Source organism: Bubalus kerabau, chromosome 7 (genome assembly GCF_029407905.1).
Source record: "Bubalus kerabau isolate K-KA32 ecotype Philippines breed swamp buffalo chromosome 7, PCC_UOA_SB_1v2, whole genome shotgun sequence".
Lineage (NCBI taxonomy): Eukaryota > Metazoa > Chordata > Mammalia > Artiodactyla > Bovidae > Bubalus > Bubalus kerabau.
Window position 1 is genome coordinate 100,712,279 of NC_073630.1, and position 18,970 is coordinate 100,731,248.

General features: G+C 43.1%; 1 long non-coding RNA gene and 1 other non-coding gene across 2 annotated transcripts in view; both read right to left on the reverse strand.

Annotated features, from left to right (window-relative positions):
• The window catches only part of LOC129658043 (uncharacterized), a 31,027-nt gene extending 21,541 nt beyond the window's left edge, over positions 1 to 9,486 (reverse strand). Inside the window, exons 1-2 of the long non-coding RNA XR_008717238.1 lie at positions 9,377 to 9,486; positions 7,034 to 7,142 (exon numbers count right to left, since the gene is read on the reverse strand). This is a non-coding gene — a long non-coding RNA (uncharacterized LOC129658043). The remainder of the gene's footprint in view (positions 1 to 7,033; positions 7,143 to 9,376) is intronic.
• A 7,562-nt stretch (positions 9,487 to 17,048) lies between these two features.
• On the reverse strand, positions 17,049 to 17,120 carry TRNAC-ACA (transfer RNA cysteine (anticodon ACA)). The gene has a single exon. It is a non-coding gene; the product is annotated as a tRNA-Cys (tRNA).
• Positions 17,121 to 18,970: the final 1,850 nt, after the last annotated feature.

Genomic DNA, 18,970 nt, shown 5'->3' on the forward strand with positions numbered 1-18,970 from the left:
ACAGTTCATTGGGTTTCAAAGAGTGGGACATGACTGAGCAACTAACACTAACGCTTCATGGATGTTCCTGATCCAGGGATCGAACCTAGGTCTCCTGCATTGGGAGGAGGATTCTTTACTACTGAGCCACCTGAGAAGCCCCTGCTGCTGCTGCTAAGTCACTTCAGTCGTGTCCGACTCTGTGTGACCCCATAGACAGCAGCCCACCAGGCTCCCCTGTTCCTGGGATTCTTCAGGAAGAACACTGGAGTAGGTTGCCATTTCCTTTTCCAATGCATGAAAGTGAAGTCGCTCAGTCGTGTCCGACCCTCAGTGATCCCATGGACTGCAGCCTTCCAGGCTCCTCCACCCATGGGATTTTCCAGGCAGGAGCACTGGAGTGAGGTGCCATTGCCTTCTCCGGGGAAGCCCCTAATATATATATACACACATACCTATATGTCATCATTAATTTCCCTCCAAACCATAGGCTTCATTGGCCTAATCCACAGAATCTGGGGGGAAATGTCTTGAGAAAGAAAAGAATTGTCTTTGCTCTAATTCCCAGAAAGACCTCATGAATCCATCCAAGGAAGTTACTGTTCTTATAAGAATTCTCTGGAATAGAGGTTTGCCAATCACTCCATAAAGCCATCCCAACATTTTAATTTATAAAGTATTCTCTAGTCAGGAATCATCCCCCATTCTCTCTCTCTCTCCTCCTTCCCTCCCTCTCTGTTGATAGCCAGCAAAAGCTGGCTTACCCAGCAGGCTATTAAACAGCACTTCCACATGCTCCAGTCCAATGATTCGGTAATTAATTTTCATAATGATGATCTGGAAGGATTTCTAGAGTCCCCTGGAAGATCCCAGAATTATCTCTACCCTACTGGTTTTGCATATGCTTTGGGTGGAAGAAACAGTTTGGGTGTCCAGTCATGGTGGTGCTCCTTACTAGCCATGTGACCTTCGCAAGTTACTTAACCTCCCTGCTTGTCACTACTAACTCTTGGGGATGCAAAGTTTAAAAGAAAGGTAATAGCTGACACTCTAGTTACGGAATGTGTCCTGTAAGCCAGATACTGTACCAAATGACTTACCTGAATTATCTTATTTAATCCTCACAATAATTGCTAAGTCAGTATCCAGTTTATTTCACTATAGTCTAATTTACTCAACATAGTAATGCACATATGGTACCTATATTGAATATTAACTATATCTAGTGAACAGAAATACTTCATTTCCTGACTGTTAGATGGCAGAGCCAGTCTACTTCAGGGTGACAATTATTATCCAAAACTCTTCTGTTCAAATGTGCTTCTAAAATTAGAATTTGTTTTTGTGTGTGTGGACTTTTAGAAAGACAACTCATATAACAAAGAAAATATACTGGTTTGGGACATCTGGTAATTGAACACGTTAAAATTTCTGTAGTAAAACATGAACATTCTCCCTAAGAGGACAATGAAGAGCTTCACAGCATCTCAAAACAGATTTTGTTACCAAAGTAGGTCAAGACAGGGGATGTTCTGCCACCAAATAAGTTAGGGATAAAAATAGACTCCTGTTGTTTTTGTTTGGATTTCAGCATTTTAGACAAGGGATGGTGAACTTTGCTACACAAAAACATGAGGTAAAGAAGCAAAATTCTAGTCCTATTTCTGACAGTAAACTTTGTGTAATCTTGGGCAAATCACCATACCTTGCTGGTTTCAGATTCTTCATCTGCAGAATGAGGGTCTGCTACTGCTTCCTAGCTTCTCTTGTGGCTCAGCTGGTAAAGGATCTGTCTGCAATGAGGGAGACCTGGGTTCGATCCCTGGGTTGGGAAGATCCCCTGGAGAAAGGCAAGGCTACCCACTCCAGCATTCCGACCTGGAGAATTCCACGGACTGTATAGTCCATGGGGTCACAGAGAGTTGGACACAACTAAGCTACTTTCACTTTTTTCATTCTCACTGCCTCCTGAGTTATGCAGAAATAGCTGTGAAGTTCAAATGAAACAGGATTCATCAAAGCATGTTGAGTAAGTGAAGTGTTTAGCAAACTCGAGCTGTTTACTATCTTTCAAAAATTATTCTAAAGAATATTATAGTCTTAATTATGCACTAGTGAAGGACAGCGATGAGCTTCCCTGGTGGCTCTAGTGGTAAAGAACCAGCCTGTCAATTCATGAGACATTAGAGATGTGGGTTCAATCCTTGAGTTGGGGAGATCCCCTGGAGGAGGACTTGGCAACTCACTCCAGTATTCTTGCCTGGAGAATCCCATGGACAGAGGAGCCTGGTGGAGGAGCCTACAGTCCATAGGGCGGCAAAGAGTCAGACAGGACTGAAACAACTTAGCACACATATGCAGGAAGGACAGAGAAGCCTGGCCTGCTATGGTCCACGAGGTCTCAAAGAATTGCACACAACTTAATGACTGAATGACAATTAATGCACTACTGCTTCCTGATTGAAGGGCATGGTGTTGCTTCTACAGGAACAGAACCCACTTACATCGCTGTCTTGCATGCATCATGGTTGTTGCTTCTTATACATCGGTAAAGATCAGTGTATGCATGATGACTGTCCTACTACAATATTTTTCTTACTTAATCTGTAAGAAACCACCTCCAGGAAACAATGGAAAGCTGCCGTGTCAAATCACTGCAGTCACAGAACACCCCAATGACCTTCTGTGCTTTGAAGAGGCAAGAGTCAGGGCATTCCTAACCTGATTTCACAACTTCTTAAAAATCTGTCTTTCTCTGGGATCTATGAAGAGTCAGACCATCCAGTTAATAGTCCCAGCCTGGCCTCTAACCTTCTGTGTGATCTAAGACACCGCACAGCACCTCTCGGATGTGCTGTTAAGTCGGGTGAGCCTAGATAGGCTTTAGACAGAAAGAGATGGCTCACTGATGGTTTTGCTGTTCTCATGGGTTCAAACCCCGGTGGACCCTGCCTCACACCCTCTTTACACTGATGTCAATCACGTGTTGCAGATGTCAGTCCAGCTGCAGCAGCTGAGTCCAACACCACCCACAGTGAGTCTCCTCTGAATCCCAGGGCAGAGCCCATGATCTGCTCCCCCCTTTACATCTCTTTATGCCTTTTCAGCTTGAAGAGTCTCCATAGCTGAGCGATTTGTCCCATTGGTCATGGTTGTATGAAATTAACCGTGAATGTTCTCCAGTGTTCGGGGCAACCTTTCTGCCAGGGGGCAATGATAACTATAAGCCACCCTCTGGTGATGTTAACTTTTGGAAACAGAGCCTCCCCCATCCACTAAAATGCAGTGGGGTGGGTGTCTGAAAAGAAAGAAAATGTCCTAAGTATTACCTTACATACAGAAAGAAGACACACTGAGTAACCCAGCCTGTATAATAAAGCTAGTAATTTATTCTCAATGACTGAAAGGCATTCTGTGGTTTAAAACTCCCAGGTCTCTGGCATGTATGAAAATCACACTGTAGCACAGAGGAAAAAAAAAAGCACTGGACTTAGAAATGGAACTTTATCCTCAAGGAAGCTGCATCCTCACAGAGGAGACAGATAGATAAAACAGATTATTATCTTGCATTACTACATAAAACTATGGAGGGCTTGGCCAGTGGCTCAGACAGTAAAAACATCTGTCTGCAATGCAGGAGACTTGGATTCGATCCCTGGGTCAGGAAGATCCCCTGGAGAAGGGAATGGCTACCCATTCCACTATTCTTGCCTAGAGAATCCCATGGACAGAGGAGCCTGGAGCGCTACAGTCCATGGGGTCACAAAGAGTCAGACATGACTGAGCAACTAACATTTTCACTACATAAAATAATGTGTAGGAGCTATGATAAACATAGTCATAGGTTTCTTGGGAGATATAACAGTGCGTACCCAATCCTGAAGGCTCAAGGAAGGCTTCTTGGAGAAGGCAATACATTAATGTCACCTAAACCCTCTAGACCAAAGTTTTCTCATTTTAGTGGAATTTAGAATACTATACCTACATTGATGTTAAAAACTTTAACATGTAGATACAAGTTGCCACAACATTCCTGGCTTAAGAAATAATAGCTACTGGTGTCTCATACTGATATTGAAGCTAATGAATGTTCTTTTTTTTTTAATTTAATTTTGTATTGGAGTATAGTTGATTTACAATGTGATGTTAGCTTCAGATGTACAGCAAAGTTATTCAGTTCAGTTATACATATACACATATCCATCCTTTTTCAGATACTTTTCCCATATAGGTTATTATAGACTATTGAGTAGAATTCCCTGTGCTATAAAGTAGGTCCATGGCTAATGAATGTTCTTAAAGCAAGAAATGCTTTTAACCCAGAAGTCCCACCAAGAATTGGCTCATGTCATTTCCTACTGTTTTATTATTTTAAGACATCCCAGATTCTGAAGACAGACTGATAATTGTTCTGAGCAGCTTTTGGTTTTCAATAACTTCTGGCAAACAAGTTCTCCCAGGTCAAAGAACAAGCTGTGTTTCCACATGCATTTTCCTTTCTTTCTCCCTCCAGCCTTACTACCATATCTGGCGCTCTTTGTGTCCTGGAAGAAATATTTGCATGTTCAGAACTTGTACTGGGTGAATGCCCAATAGCTCAAGAAGAAGCAGTAGGTAGATAAGCCAATCAGGTGGCTAGGAGCTAGGGCAGACTGGGGCAAAATTTCCACACTGAACCAACTGCTCAACAAGTATTCACTCTAGACAGGTGTTGTGAAGGATGGGGCAAGAAATAGTTCTTCCCTCAAGGAGTTTGTGAGAGACTTGAAAGACAAGACTAATGCAATTGGAAAATGAGAGGATAATAAAATGCAATATATAATGAAGTACAAAAAACCCATTAAATATATGATATTTGTTTTTCTCTTTCTGATTTACTTATTTCTGTATGATAGTCTCTAGGTCCATTCACATCTCTACAAATGACCCAATTTTGTCCTTATAATGGCTGAGTAATATTCCACTGTGTATATGTATCACACCTTCTTTATCCACTCATCTGTTAATGAATATGAACATTTAGGTTGCTTCCATGCCATGGCTATTGTAAACAGTGCTGCAATGAATATTAACTCATATCTGTAGAATCTAGAAAAATGGCACAGATGAACTTATCTGCATGGCAGGAACAGAGATGCAGACGTAGAAAACATGTTGATATGGAAGGGTGGGAGGAATTGAGAGATCGGGATTGACATATATACATTACCTTGTGTAAAACATACAGCTAGTGGGAAGCTGCTGTATAGCACAGGGAGCTCAGCTCGGTGCTCTGTGATGACCTAGATGGGTGGGATGGGTTGGAGGGCGGGATGGGAGGGTGGGAGGGATGTCCAAGAGGGTGGGGATACATGTATACACAGAGCTGATTCATTTCACTGTACAGCAAAAACTGACACAAAACTGTAAAACAACTACACCTCAGTTTAAAAAAAAATGAAATACACACAGTGTGATAGGTTAAAGGAAAACAAATTATTGTGGCGAACCCCAGGCAGCAGGAGGCATTAAGTTCTGAGGATGGAGGATCTGAACGGTAGTGAGGAGCAGGTCCTGCAGGGGAGGGGAGCAGCCGAAGCAAGGACAGAGATGCAGAACCATGGCCTGCCCGCAGGCAGCACACAGACTGCCTGGACTAGAGGGCAGGGCTACACTAGGTACGAGAACCACCCTGCAAGGCTTACTTCCGATCCAGGCAAAAGCGAGGTGGGTGGTTATCTCATCCCTTGTCTAACTCTGTACAAAATTCTTACCCAGAGATCTTTAGATCTTACATAGAGATCTAAAACTACTGTCAAGCCCCTTAGTTTTTAGTCACTCTCTGTGTGATGAGATGCAAGGTGCCCGATTCACTTTACATCCATGATCTCAGCACGTGGTCAGGAGTACTGATGACTTCAGAATCTCCATATTGCTCTCTTTCTGTCTCACATATGGCAATGCAGCTGCACTAAGGCCACCTGGTAAGTTTCTCTGTCCTCACTGAAGGATGACTATCAGCCAGTTTCTGGCTGTAATATGAAAGTCTTGCAACAGGACACAAAGTTATCTGAGTTGGATATTATACGAAAAAGGCTTCCCTGGTAACTCAGCTGGTAAAGAATTCGCCTGCAATGCAGGAGACCTTGGTTCGATCCCTAGGTTGGGAAGAGCCCACAGAGAAGGGATCGGCCACCCACTCTAGTATTCTTGTCTGGAGAATCCCATGGACAGAGGAGCCTGGTGGGCTACAGTCCACGGGGCCACAAAGAGTCGGACATGACTGAGCAACGAAGCAGAGCACGTTATATGAGAAGAGAAAAGATAAGAGTCCTGAAGACTGCAAACTGCAGAATAATCCTTAAGTTTTCTCTCCCCTCCTTACCTCTTAGCCCATCAATGATCAAATCTGATCAGTTCCGCCTCCTTGTCATCTCATGCATCCACCTGTAGCTACTACAAAGTCACTCAATTCAAGTCTTCATCTTTCTTCTTAACGACCACACAGTATTATATAGTATTGGCTAAGTATACAATCTATAGTAGCATTGTAATAATACCCTTAATCCAGATACTCTTCCCCATCTGTAAGTTCTACAAACACAATTTTACCTATTTCCCTAAACACACAGTCAAACCACTCAATTGCTTGCGTTGATGGTTTACACTGTACCCCTATCCTTACACATGCACATGCACGCACACACACATACATGTGAACCAGTACTTGGTCCTTTCTATCTATTTTTACTATTAAACGGAGAGAATTCAGAAGCTATTTTTCTACTGCTGGTTTAGCATTTTACTTGTCCTTTTTAGAATGCCAACTTCTTCATATGAAGAGTCTCTATATGTAAATCAGTGGTATCCTAGGATTCCTTTAGTGTTCTCAGACCACAGACATTTTAGCCTATGATTTATTCCTACTAAAGGAGTCTAAAAATTATGCCTAAAATTATGGTAAAGTCCTTATGTGGGACTTAACAATAATTTGAGTATTCCTATCCTGACTCCATAAATTCAGGAATGAAGATCTCAATTTTTTATTTGAATTGAAACAAAGGGAATCCATCACCTGGCCTGGAAGAGTTGCCAGAACTTGGTAGCCTCACGGATCTGTGGATACTTTCATCCAAATGGGCATCTTTTCTGATCTGCTGCATGGAAGTCGAATCATTCTGTCTCTGGAGAGATATAAGATGTTGACCGTCAAATTCATCCTGAAATAAGTCATCAATCCAACTGAGCTAAAGTGGGATTGCAGCAAAACCCCTCAAATACTAATGGTCCTAGAGGGAGACATGACTGAGCGAGTCCCACTCTTTGTGACCCCATGGACTATAGCCTGCCAGGCTCTTCTGTCCATGGGATTCTCCAGGCAAGAATACTGGAGTGGGTTGCCATTCCCTTCTACAGGGGATCTTCTTGACCCAGGGATCAAACCTGGGTCTCTTGCATTGCAGGTAGATTCTTTACCATCTGAGCCACCAGGAAAGCCCAGAGGGGGGCTTTCCCCTATAGTAAAAGGTTTCCATTTTCTATAAAGTCATGAAGCTATCACAGTGAAATAATAGATGAAGTGTACATGAATTTAGTAGGGCAAAGTCTAATTAGTAGATTTGTGATAAGGGGTTTAATATTGTGACATGTAGCCTGTATAGTCTTCAGTTTCCTCATATGTTGAAAACAAGCAAAACAAGTATAATTATACTGAAATCTAGCAGTTAGGGCCTAAATAAAAAAAAATTACTTCAATTATTTTTAATAGAGGGAGTTTAATGTAGGAACTGGCTATACAGGTACTGGAGACTATAAGCCAAAGGTCAGACAATGGGGAAATCCAGGGATGAACAAGAGCAGAAAGGTCTACCTACCCATTGCTGGAGAGACCAAGGGAGGACAGAATGTTTATTAGAGCCTAGGGGATGGATCCACCAAGTGGAAGCTAGAACTATCATCTGTCAGACCCATGGGAGCTGGTGCCATACAGAAGATGCAGCCCAAGGCAGAGAACACGCGAGAACTATGACTTCTTTATCCACCCTACCCTAGACTTCCACCAGTGCCTCTCAGTGCTCAAGCCCAGCAAGGAACTTGTGGACAGGAGAGGCCAGGAATTGTAGCTATAGGATACAGGCCCCCTCAATGCAGAGCAGGGCAGATGAAGGGCAATGCAGGCTTCAAGACTCCATATAATTACCGTGAGGGTTAAATGAGGCTTCATATAAAAGCATCCATCATAAGGTCTCATACATGGAGTTTTCAATAAATGTTTGTTCAATAACATACCACTGTGCACACAGAGGACCTGATGACTCACAATGTTACCAAATCTATAGGTACAAAGTAACGCCACTTGTTATTTTTATTTTTCAGAAATAGTTACCAAAAAATATCAGCAAAAATGCATTACCACCTTCCAAAGGAGAAACTGCAGATGGTATTTGTCACTTTCACAGAAGCATCTCAATGAAATTAACTTGTCTATTAAATTCTTAGACATTCAGCTCTTTTTTCTAATGTGATCACCTCATGGAGAAACCAACAAGTCAATTAAATCAGAACAGATGATTAGCTGATCTCTAAGGTTGTTTCTGACTGCCATCCTGATTGCTCAATTGCATGAGTTGATAAAATGATGAAAGGATTCAAGGTACATTGTGCCCTTAGTCAGTTCTGAGTATCACCTGAATCATTAACAAGAATACGCTTTTCTTCTCAAATTTCAAATACACATGGAGCAAAGTACAAAGCATTTAATTCTCTCAATTCTGAAAGAGGATTTTCCCAAGATGATTGACTTAAGGAACACGTTTTTCCATACCATAAGAGAACATTAAAGAGACCTATAGCTTGTTTTAGATTTTTGTTTGTTTGTGATCTACATATCTATGTGTTCTGGATATAATCCAGGGTGGATTTCTTATGTATAAACTGATTGGGTAATACGTGGTGAATAATGATGTCCTCTGCTCTACAGAGTAATAATAATAGGTCTTATTATTATGTGATGCTTATAATTAGTGTCTGGCATTGTTCTAAACACTTTACATATATAAACTCACTTAGTTTTCCTAACAACTTTATGAGGTAGGCACTATTCACCATTTTACAGATTTGAAACCTGAGGCCCAGAGAGGTTAAGCAGCATGATTATGGTCACTAAGCTTGTCAGCGGGAGAAGCAGGGGTTCAACCCTGGCAGTTTGGCTCCAGAACCCATGCTCTTAAACACAGTGCTATGCTGAGGGAAAAAAAGAAAGACTTTCTAAGAAGAAAAATGACAAGTCAGACTCCTCTCACTTGTATGTGGATGTCTCTCCTGACTAGCTCCCACCTACTCTCCAGCCTTCATGGGTCCACCAATCCCTCTCACCCCACTCCAACCACAGATGGCTTCCATTCACCCCCATGCTTACCCAAGCTTCCTGCCACAGGGCCCTTGCATGGGCTATTACCTCCGCTTGGTATGCACTCTTGTCCCCTCTCCCTGGTGATGCTCTTCCACCTCTCAGATCTCCAAACAAGCTTTCCCTGGCAATTAAGCTTGGATTATAGGCTTTCCTGGCTCAAAACACCTCCCTTACTTAGCTTTCATCAGAGTTACCATCTGACATCTCTTTACATGATTTGTATCCGCTAAGCTTCCTTGGATATCCTCAGTGTCTGGAACATAATGCACATTCAATAAATACTTACTGACTGACCTACTGGTTGATTTATATTTGTCTGATCCCTGGACTATGTGCTTCATGAAGGAGGAAACCACGTGTGTTTATGCTTCTGCTGCATCCTCAACATTTAGTTAACTGCCTGACACAAAACTGATACCTACTGAGCAAAATACATAAACCAGAGCACAGTTTTTTCAAACTTTTTATTTTACATTAAAGTATAGCCGATTAACAATGGTGTGATAGTTTTAGGTGGACAGCAAAGGGACTCAGCCATATATATACCTGTATCCATTCTCCCCCAAATTCCCCTCCCATCCAGACTGCCACATAACATTGAGCAGAGTTCCCTGTACTATACAACAGGACCTGGTTGATTATCCATTTTACATATAGCAGTGTGTACATGTCCATCCCCAACTCCCTAACTGTCCTTTCCCCCATCCTTCCCAGAGCACTATTTTATTATCTCTACAGCAATTATAGAAATTTCCTGTGATCCTTTTTAAAAAGTAAGTCTCTGATCCTACTAATTTCCAAAGAAAAACTTCAATATGCCTGGAAGATAGGGCTTTCAGCACTCTTGCCCATGGGGCCCTCAGATCTCATGGAGTAGACAGAAGCTACATTTCAGAGGCAGCCTGCAGGGCTCACCTGTCTCCTCCTGCCTCCCTGAACAGGAGCTTGGGGACCACATCAATGCAGGCCAGTTTGCATCCTCCAACTTGCAGTCCTCCAACCCCTCATCCCTCCTATGTCCACCTTAGATCATCCACATATTGCCAACAACTGTAATTCTAGAAAGAAGAAAAGCAATGACCAAAAAGGCAATCATTCCCTCAGACAACTTCAGACAACTGACTTTTCTTCAAGTGGAAGGAATGGTAAAGAAGCTCCCTCCTTCTTTGATGGCCTCTTGGACTTAGCACTTTTGTCACAGCTTCTCCTGAAAGTTATAACCACCTGCTCTCACTGGGCTCAACCTTTCCTCTGCAACTGAAAGAAATCAAAGCTGTCTCTCCACCTCAATTTGCAGGAGAGCAACCTGTCTTCCCTACAGCATCAGGAGGCAGAACTTGCTCACTCAGGGTTTGAAACCATCCCTGACCTTTGACCCAAAGGAAGCGCAGGGCTTGGAACTCTGGCATTCCAACTCAGAAAGGTTGCTGACCTCTGGCTTGGAAAGCATGCAGTCACTTCAACCCATTGCCAGAGTCGGTGATTAGGCAGATTCTTGTCATCCTCCTCTCTTCTTTGAGCAAAGACTGTCATCAAAATAACTAGTCAGATATAGGGACTGTGAGCAAAAACTAGAATGCAATCTTTTTTAATGGGGGGGGGGGCGGGGGGGAGCTTTAAATATGCCATACACAAAAGGGCAGAATACTGTAGGATTCCACTTACATGATGTATCTAGAGAGGTCAAGTTCTTAGAGACAGGAAGTAGAATGGTGGTTGCTGGGGATTAGGGAAAGGGGAGCTGTTGTTAATGGGTAAAGGGCTTCAGTCTGTGACGATGAAAAAGTTCTGGAAGTGAAGGGTGGTGATGGTTACGCAATAGTGTGAATGTGCTGATATTCAACGTCACAGAAGAGTGCATGTAAAAATGGCTAAAATGGCAAATTTTACAACTTTTTTAAAAAGCAGAGGCTTGACAGGTCTTGATCTTGACATCTTTTCAATCTTTTCCTACACTTGCTGGCCAGCAGTTCCAAAGTTAAAACAAGCAAACAAATTTCCAAGCCTTTCCTCTTAAGCAATCTCCCTTGTCATATTTCTACTGCCCTTCAATATGGGAGCTTTGATATGATGCTTTTCTTGTCAGACTACGCTGTCAATCCAAAGAACCCCAGAACTCAGCAGTTTCAAATAACAAAAAAGCATTTCTTGTTCTCTGTACGTGTCCACAGTGAGTCTATAAGAAGATTCCTTTTCAATTCCATCCCGTCCTTGAGCACAGAAGTTACAGGATCGCACAACATCAAAAGGCATGTCGTTACATGCTTTATTTGGGGAGATAAAAAAATCTGGTCATGTTCTCAGAGGAGCAAAACCTTTAAAAAGGGAATAAGCTGATCTTTGAGATTACTTATTCTAGGCTATCTGACCTCAGAAGACTCTGACAAGTTGCAGCAGATTTTAAAGGAGACTCCACAAATCCACATGCCCGGCCTTCACCCACAGACAATGTGCGTTCAAGTGCAGAGCCCCAGGCAAGATCTCCTGACTGTTTTATAACGGCCAGATAAACATCCCTGTCAGAGAAGAGCCATCCCATCCAGGCCCTCGAAAGGACAAGGCAAGCTCAGACAGTACGAAAGCCCAAGCCATTCACTCCATATGAAAATGACAAGGCTTCCCAGAGCCTGGGCTTCACACTCAATGTGCAGGATGGGAGCCTCGTAGAACACCTGGACCTAGAGACTCCTTTACATACACACATTCGAGCACAGATTAACCAAACCTCCAAATGCCATCTTGCTGTCCTTCCTGTTGACTCTGTAGCAATACAGTCAATATCAGAAAAGCTCAGGTACCATCACCCCTGGTGTATTCATCCAGTACACCCACATGCTAGTAGGCAGAGAAATGCTGGCTGGCCCTGCCTTGCCTTACACGCTAATGATAGCTTTGGGAAGATTTTCAAGTATCTCCGGCAGATTGAGCAGAATGTTATAACAATCACGAGCTAAAACAGAAAAGGAACGGTATAAAGTACAAAATCCAGTTTTCAGTGTTGACAAAATAGCAGCGCCAGCGACATGACTCAGCACAGGAGCATATTCAGCCACTCTTTCCATTTTTATTGCTGTCGCCTCCCTCTCGTGACTAATCCGACTGCATAAAGAAACATCTCAGTCCCCACTTATAAAGTTAGCTATTGCTTGAAGCTCACATATGCGTTGGCAAATTTCTTCTAGAAAGACGAAGTTTTAAAGATATCAATCATCAAAACATTCCACATGATTACAATGACTTGGATTCAGATTTTAGGAAGGGATAAACCAAGAGACTAAAAAACAAGCAAAAGTGAATGGTTTTTTCCCTGGAAGTCTATAAACCAGGGGCAGTAGTTTGGTGATAAAACCTGGGATTTTAAAGTCACAGGTACAGATTAAACCATTGCTCTACAGTTAGGGAGTCTGAGATCAACATGCACACACTGCTATATTTAAAATGGATAACCAACAAGGACCTACTGTATAGCACAGGGAACTCTGCTCAATGTTATGTGGCAGTCTGGATGGGAAGGGAGTTTGGGAGAGAATGGCCACATGTATACACATGGCTGAGTCCCTTTGCTGTCCACCCGAAACTATCCTAACATTCTTAATCGGCTATACTCCAGTACAAAATGAAAACTTAGAAAAATAAACCATTCCCCAATCATCTACTAGCCACAAGACAATGACCATACCACAAAACCATAGTAAGTCTCAATTTCTTCACCTGTAAAATGAGGAAAACATCATCTACTGCCTGTGGAGGTTGTGAGGATGAAATGAGACAATCCATACAAATCCCTTAGCAGAATGCATGGTGTATACACAGCAGTGATATTATTTGATAGAACTGTATAAGGGAAGAGAATTCCTTGACTAAATTCAAGTCATATCTGCAAAATTGCCTGGGAGTCCAATTCCAGAAAGACCTTGTGAATCTGAATAACATTCTCTTGTACAAATTCTCAGTGGCATAATTTTCCAGCTGCACAGTTGAACTCACCCAGAGATCAGGGGTGACAGACCTAACCAACTTGGCTTTGGTGTCTATCTTGATGTGCACTGAAAGCATGAGATTTGTTTGGGGTGACTATTCTGTTGTTGAACTCCAGGGAGGACTGGTGGACACCTTGCTAATAAAGTTGTACCTTTGGCCTGATCATCTCTTGGTGTTTAAGAGGAGACAGTAACACACCTTGATGCCAAGGGATTGATGACAAGCATGAAACTTGGAAGAGATCAAGAGTTTTCTGAGGCCTCCCCTATAGACTCAGAGCTGTTGGTGCTGCTGTTTTGTCACCAGAAAGGCCCTCATTTAGATATTTACTCCCAATGTCTTTTCCTCCTTTTGACTAATGGTGCCACTACAATATGTCCTTTCATCTGGCCCAGTAGTCTAAGGAGTCCTCCTAAGTTCCTCATCAGGAAGTAACTCTACACCCTCAGTACTTATTAGCCTTGTCTGCAAATAAGAGCCATCTGGAGGGCTTTTAAAAGTCCAGATCCACAGGTCACACCCAGAACAACTGAATCTGATTCTCCCACGCATCCAGGTATGTTAAAGCTCCCCAGATAATGGATTCCCAGGTGGCACTAATGATAAAAAGAACCTGCCTGCCAATGCAGGAGACAGAAAAGATGCGGGTTCGATCCCCTGGGTCGGGAAGACCTTTTGGAGGAGGGCATGGCAACTCACTCCAGTATTCTTGCCTGGGAAATCTGCATGGACAGAGGAGCCTGGCGGGCTACAGTCCATAGGGTTATCCAGAGTGGGGCATGAATGAAGTGACTTAACCCTCAGATAATGGCAATGTACAGCCAACGCTGAGAGCTGCTGTTGGACTAAATAATGTAGATACCCCTGAGACTAACAATACACTGAGAAAACAAGCTGAAACAGTGGTCTGTTAGGATCAGTTAATCCTGAAGACTTACCTGATAAATTGACCAGACAGATGTTGCTTGCAATCAAGTTGATGTTCTCATGGGTGTGCATGTGAGAGTGCATGGGCATACACACACACACACACACACACACACACCCTTCTGCCTGCCCCAGTGTGCTATGATTTCCAGCTGAGACAGGTCTTTCTGCCCCTTTCTTCTCTCAGGAAGTTTGCTGTTTACACCCATCTCACTCTTTCTACGTGATGCTTCAAGAGATTAGCTCCTCAAGAAGAGACAGTAAACTTTGAGATACACTTCCATCCCCTCGCCCCCTCAAAAAAAAAGGGGGATTTTCTACTTAGCAGCAGACCAAGGGCAGTGTGGCCAGGGACTCGGTGTCCCCAAAGTCACACCAGACCAGAGAGGAGATCAGAAAGAAAGAGAACCCTTCGATATGTGCCATGTGACACCTTCAGATAAGCAACATCAGACAGCTTACAAAATGAGAGAAGAGAGATGGTAATCTAAACTTGTGTGTTGGGGACTCCAGCGTGATGACGTTCCTTGTATTCTGGTTCTGTTTTTCAGTTCTCGGGTTGCACATGGATACTCCAAGCCATGGGTTCCCTACATTTCTACTTCTGAGCTGTCTTCTCCCTCTGCTCTAGCTCAGAAGCTAAGACTCTGGGTTTGCCTCCCACCTCCCTTCCAACCAGTTTGTTTGCATATTTTTGTCTGGCTGAAAAATATCCTTGTATTTTCACTGGCCTAGTTCTTGGCAACAGTGTCTCTTGTGGCTGGAGCAGAGACTCATGAGGCAGAGAGAGAGCCCTTGAACACGGACCATTTGAGTCTCTATCCTCACGGACCACTGAGGACTTTGGGTTGGGGTGCCTGGGAGGGGGCCAGGCAAATGCAGTGACCAGGACAGACTTCAGCGAGGAATGGCCTGGGACCCTGGGTTGGCTGGCTGACTCAGCTCAGATTCGCGTAAGTGAAAAACAGAAACTCATAGAAGGCAGGGTCGCAATCTGAATATACCGGTAAGGACAGCCTGCCGTGCCGAGGAACGGGGGCCTGGTGAATTGTCCGCCAAGGACCCCACAAAAGATGTGAGGGTTTTCCAGGTTGATAGCCAAATCCCTGAGGGCTTGCAGGCCAAGAGAGATGACCATCCCGGTCCAACCCAGTCAACAGCAGGGCTCTGCTTTCTCCTGCACCACCCCCCCAACCCCACCCCCGCGTCTGCGGTCTCTTCCGCTTCTCTTCCACTTCCTTTTATTCTCGGTGCTTTTTCAAAGTTTGGGCTCATTAGGCTGACTGGAGGAAACAGACCAAATATGTTTTATTTTCAAGATTTAGAGATTATCCTCTAGCTGTGAAGTTCCTTTAATAAGTAAACACTGGTCTAATGTTACAGTCTTTAGACCTATTTCTTACTTTTCTTATTTTTTTTTAATTTATTTTAATTGGAGGATGATTGCTTTACAATGCTGTGTTTGTTTCTGCCATACAAGAATGTGAATCAGCAGTGCCTTTTCAGTCGTTTCAGTCATGTCTGACTCTTTGCGACCCTGTGGACCGTAGCCCACCAGGCTCTTCTGCCCATGTGATTCTCCAGGCAAGAAACCGGAGTGGGTTGCCATGCTCTCCTCCAGGGGATCTTTCTGATCCAGGGATTGAACCCCAGTCTCCTGTGGCTCCTGCACTGCAGGGGGATTCTTTACCACTGAGCCAGCGGGGAAGCCCTAGTTCTACCATAGTTACTCTATTTCGACTTTCAAATGCATCCCCTTTCTCAATGTTAAAGTAGATGTCACTGTTAATGATTTTACTGCTCTTCTAGATACGTGAAAATGTAAGCATTTGGGTTCATAAAATCTAAGTATACATACATCTGGGCTTGCGCAGTGGTATAGAATCCGCCTGCCAATGCAGGAGATGCAGGAGATACAAGAGATGCACGTTCAATCCCTGAGTCAGGAGAATGCCCTGGAGTAGGAAATGGCAACCCACTCCAGTATTCTTGCCTGGAGAATCCCAAGGACAGAGGAGCCTGGTTGGCTACAGTTCACTGGGTCACAACGAGTCTGACACGACTGAGTGAGCATGCACTCATGCATACATATCCCCTCCGTCTTGAACTTCCCTCCCACCCACTCATCCCATCACTCTAGGTTGTCACAGAATACCGGGTTGAACTCTCTGTGTTATACAGCACCTTCCCAACCAGCTGTCTATTTTATACGTGGTAATGTATACGTTTCAATGCTTCTCTCTCAGTTCGTCCACCTCCTTATAAAAGTTGTTCCTCTAGTCTCATTTCTTGTCCATTTCTCCCTTCCGTCGGCTCTCAGTCACTGTAACTAGCAGCTTGCTTTAATAATGGTAGGGCTACATTTTCTTACTCTATTGGGTGCTAGGTGCTCTTTTTTCTTTAATCAATTCCCTCTCCTTTGATCAATTCAGTTTCCTCATCTGTAAAAAGGGATAAGAAAAATGTCACCTTAGTGGACCACTAGGAGGATAGACAATTTATGTACAACACTTAGAATGGGGTCAAACAATGTTAACTGTTGTTATATATAATATGTTGTTGGCTTGGAAAAAGAAAAAGGGTTAAAGAATGGAGGGGGTGAAGAAAAGGGAGACCACAGCAAAACTTCAAATTTCTCCTTTATAAGTACAGAGATTCCTTAGTATCTGAGGGGACGGGATGTTCAAGCCCCTTATTTGAAATGGCATCATCTTTCCATATAATCTGCAAGAATACTGGAGTGGGTTACCATTTCCTCCTCCAGGGGATCTTCCCAACCCAGGGATCGAACCCGGGTCTCCTGCATTGTAGGCAGACACTTTAACCTCTGAGCCACCAGGGAACCCCCTTTCATACACATTGTCTTACATTCTTTAAATTATCTCTAGATTACTTATAATACCTGCTGCTGCTGCTGCTAAGTTGCTTCAGTCGTGTCCGACTCTGTGCGACCCCATGGACTGCAGCCTACCAGGCTTCTCTGTTCCTGGGATTGTCCAGGCAAGAACACTGGAGTGGGTTGCCATTTCCTTCTCCAATGCATGAAAGTGGAAAGTGAAAGTGAAATCACTCAGTGGTGTCTGACTCTTAGCGACCCCATGGACTGCAGCCTACCAGGCTCCTCCATCCATGGGATTTTCCGGGCAACAGTACTGGAGTGGGGTGCCACTGCCTTCTCCCACTTATAATACCTAATACAATGTAAATACTATGCAAATATCTGCAACTATTGATACAATATAAATGCTACATAAATAGTTGCCAGTGTGTGGCAAATTCAAGTTAGTTTTTTGGAATTTTCTGGAAGTTTCAAAACAAATATTTTCTATCCGTGGTTGGTTGAACCTGCAGATGAGAACCACATCCAGCTGTCTAATCCATAATTTTGCTGGATGCGAAGTTCAAATTCCAAGACATGTATTTTGGATTACTTCCCCATAAGGGTATTAATCACATGGTTGTTTGTCCACATTTTAGTAGTTTTCAATTTCCTGCATTTAAGCTGGAGAGTCATGCCTTGTAATTTAGACCCCCGAGCTTAGTGATTCATTTGGGGATGCTCAACACTGCACCAGCATTGAAGTAGGTTTCTCCACCTCTTGAATGCTGTGCATGTCTACTGACCCACCAACATCAGAAGGGTCAACTGACACTCTAGGTGGATGTCTGACTCTACTTATTAAAGAGACCTTGTATTAGTCCTAGAACCTTCTAAAATGTGCTCCTTTAATCCCTTTCCATCCTCATGATTATGGTCTGTCCACAGCCTCCCCGGCACTGTGTGCTTTCCTGTCCCTTCTCTTGGCTAAGGCTTCATTTTTCAGAAGATTTTTTTCCGTCTACTCTGATGACCAGCTGCCCTCTGCCAGCTGGCCCCCGAGGGCTGTTATGCAAACACCTGGCTGTTTTGATCTGCACACATTTTTTCTAGGGCTTGTAATAAAGCATTTCAAAAAATAGTGGTCAGATGTTCCTTTTCATTTTCTCTTCTCAATTGCTAAGCCAATTGACCCTTTTTTTGTGTCCCTTGGGAAAATCAAACCCACAAAGAACCATCCTCAACCTCAAAGAAGACAAGACTACTGATCACACTGGAGGTATCCAGCTTTCTGGATTCTTTCCCCATCTTAATTTAAGTGAACTTATTCTCCAGCCTACAATCTTCTATTAAGTGAATATCACATTTTCTCAGAAGCCAAATGTGCCAGCAATCCTTCATGCTATGTCTATATGGAGTTTCTCCTATGTTCCAAGCATGATGCTAGGAGCAGGGAATAAACCAGACATAGACTCTGCTCACCTAGAGCTTGGCCTCTAGATAATTTTGAAAGGAGAAAAACAGAGAAGTTGTTTTCTGTTTTTAATGTCAAGGATGTGTGGCTTTAAATCTTAGTTCCACCATTTACTATTTGACTTTGGTAGCTTCTTTAACTTCTCTGATGCTTTTTTTAAAAAATGTTCTTTCAAAACAAATATCATATATTAACACATATGTATGGAATCTAGAAAAATGGTATAGATGATCTTATTTGAAAAGCAAACATAGAGACAGAGAACAAACATACAGATACCAAGGAGGAAGCGGGGGGGATGAATTGGGAGATTGAGACTGACATATATATAATATTGATACTATATATATAAAGTAGATAACTACTGTGAACCTACTGTATGGCACGGGGAACTAATCAA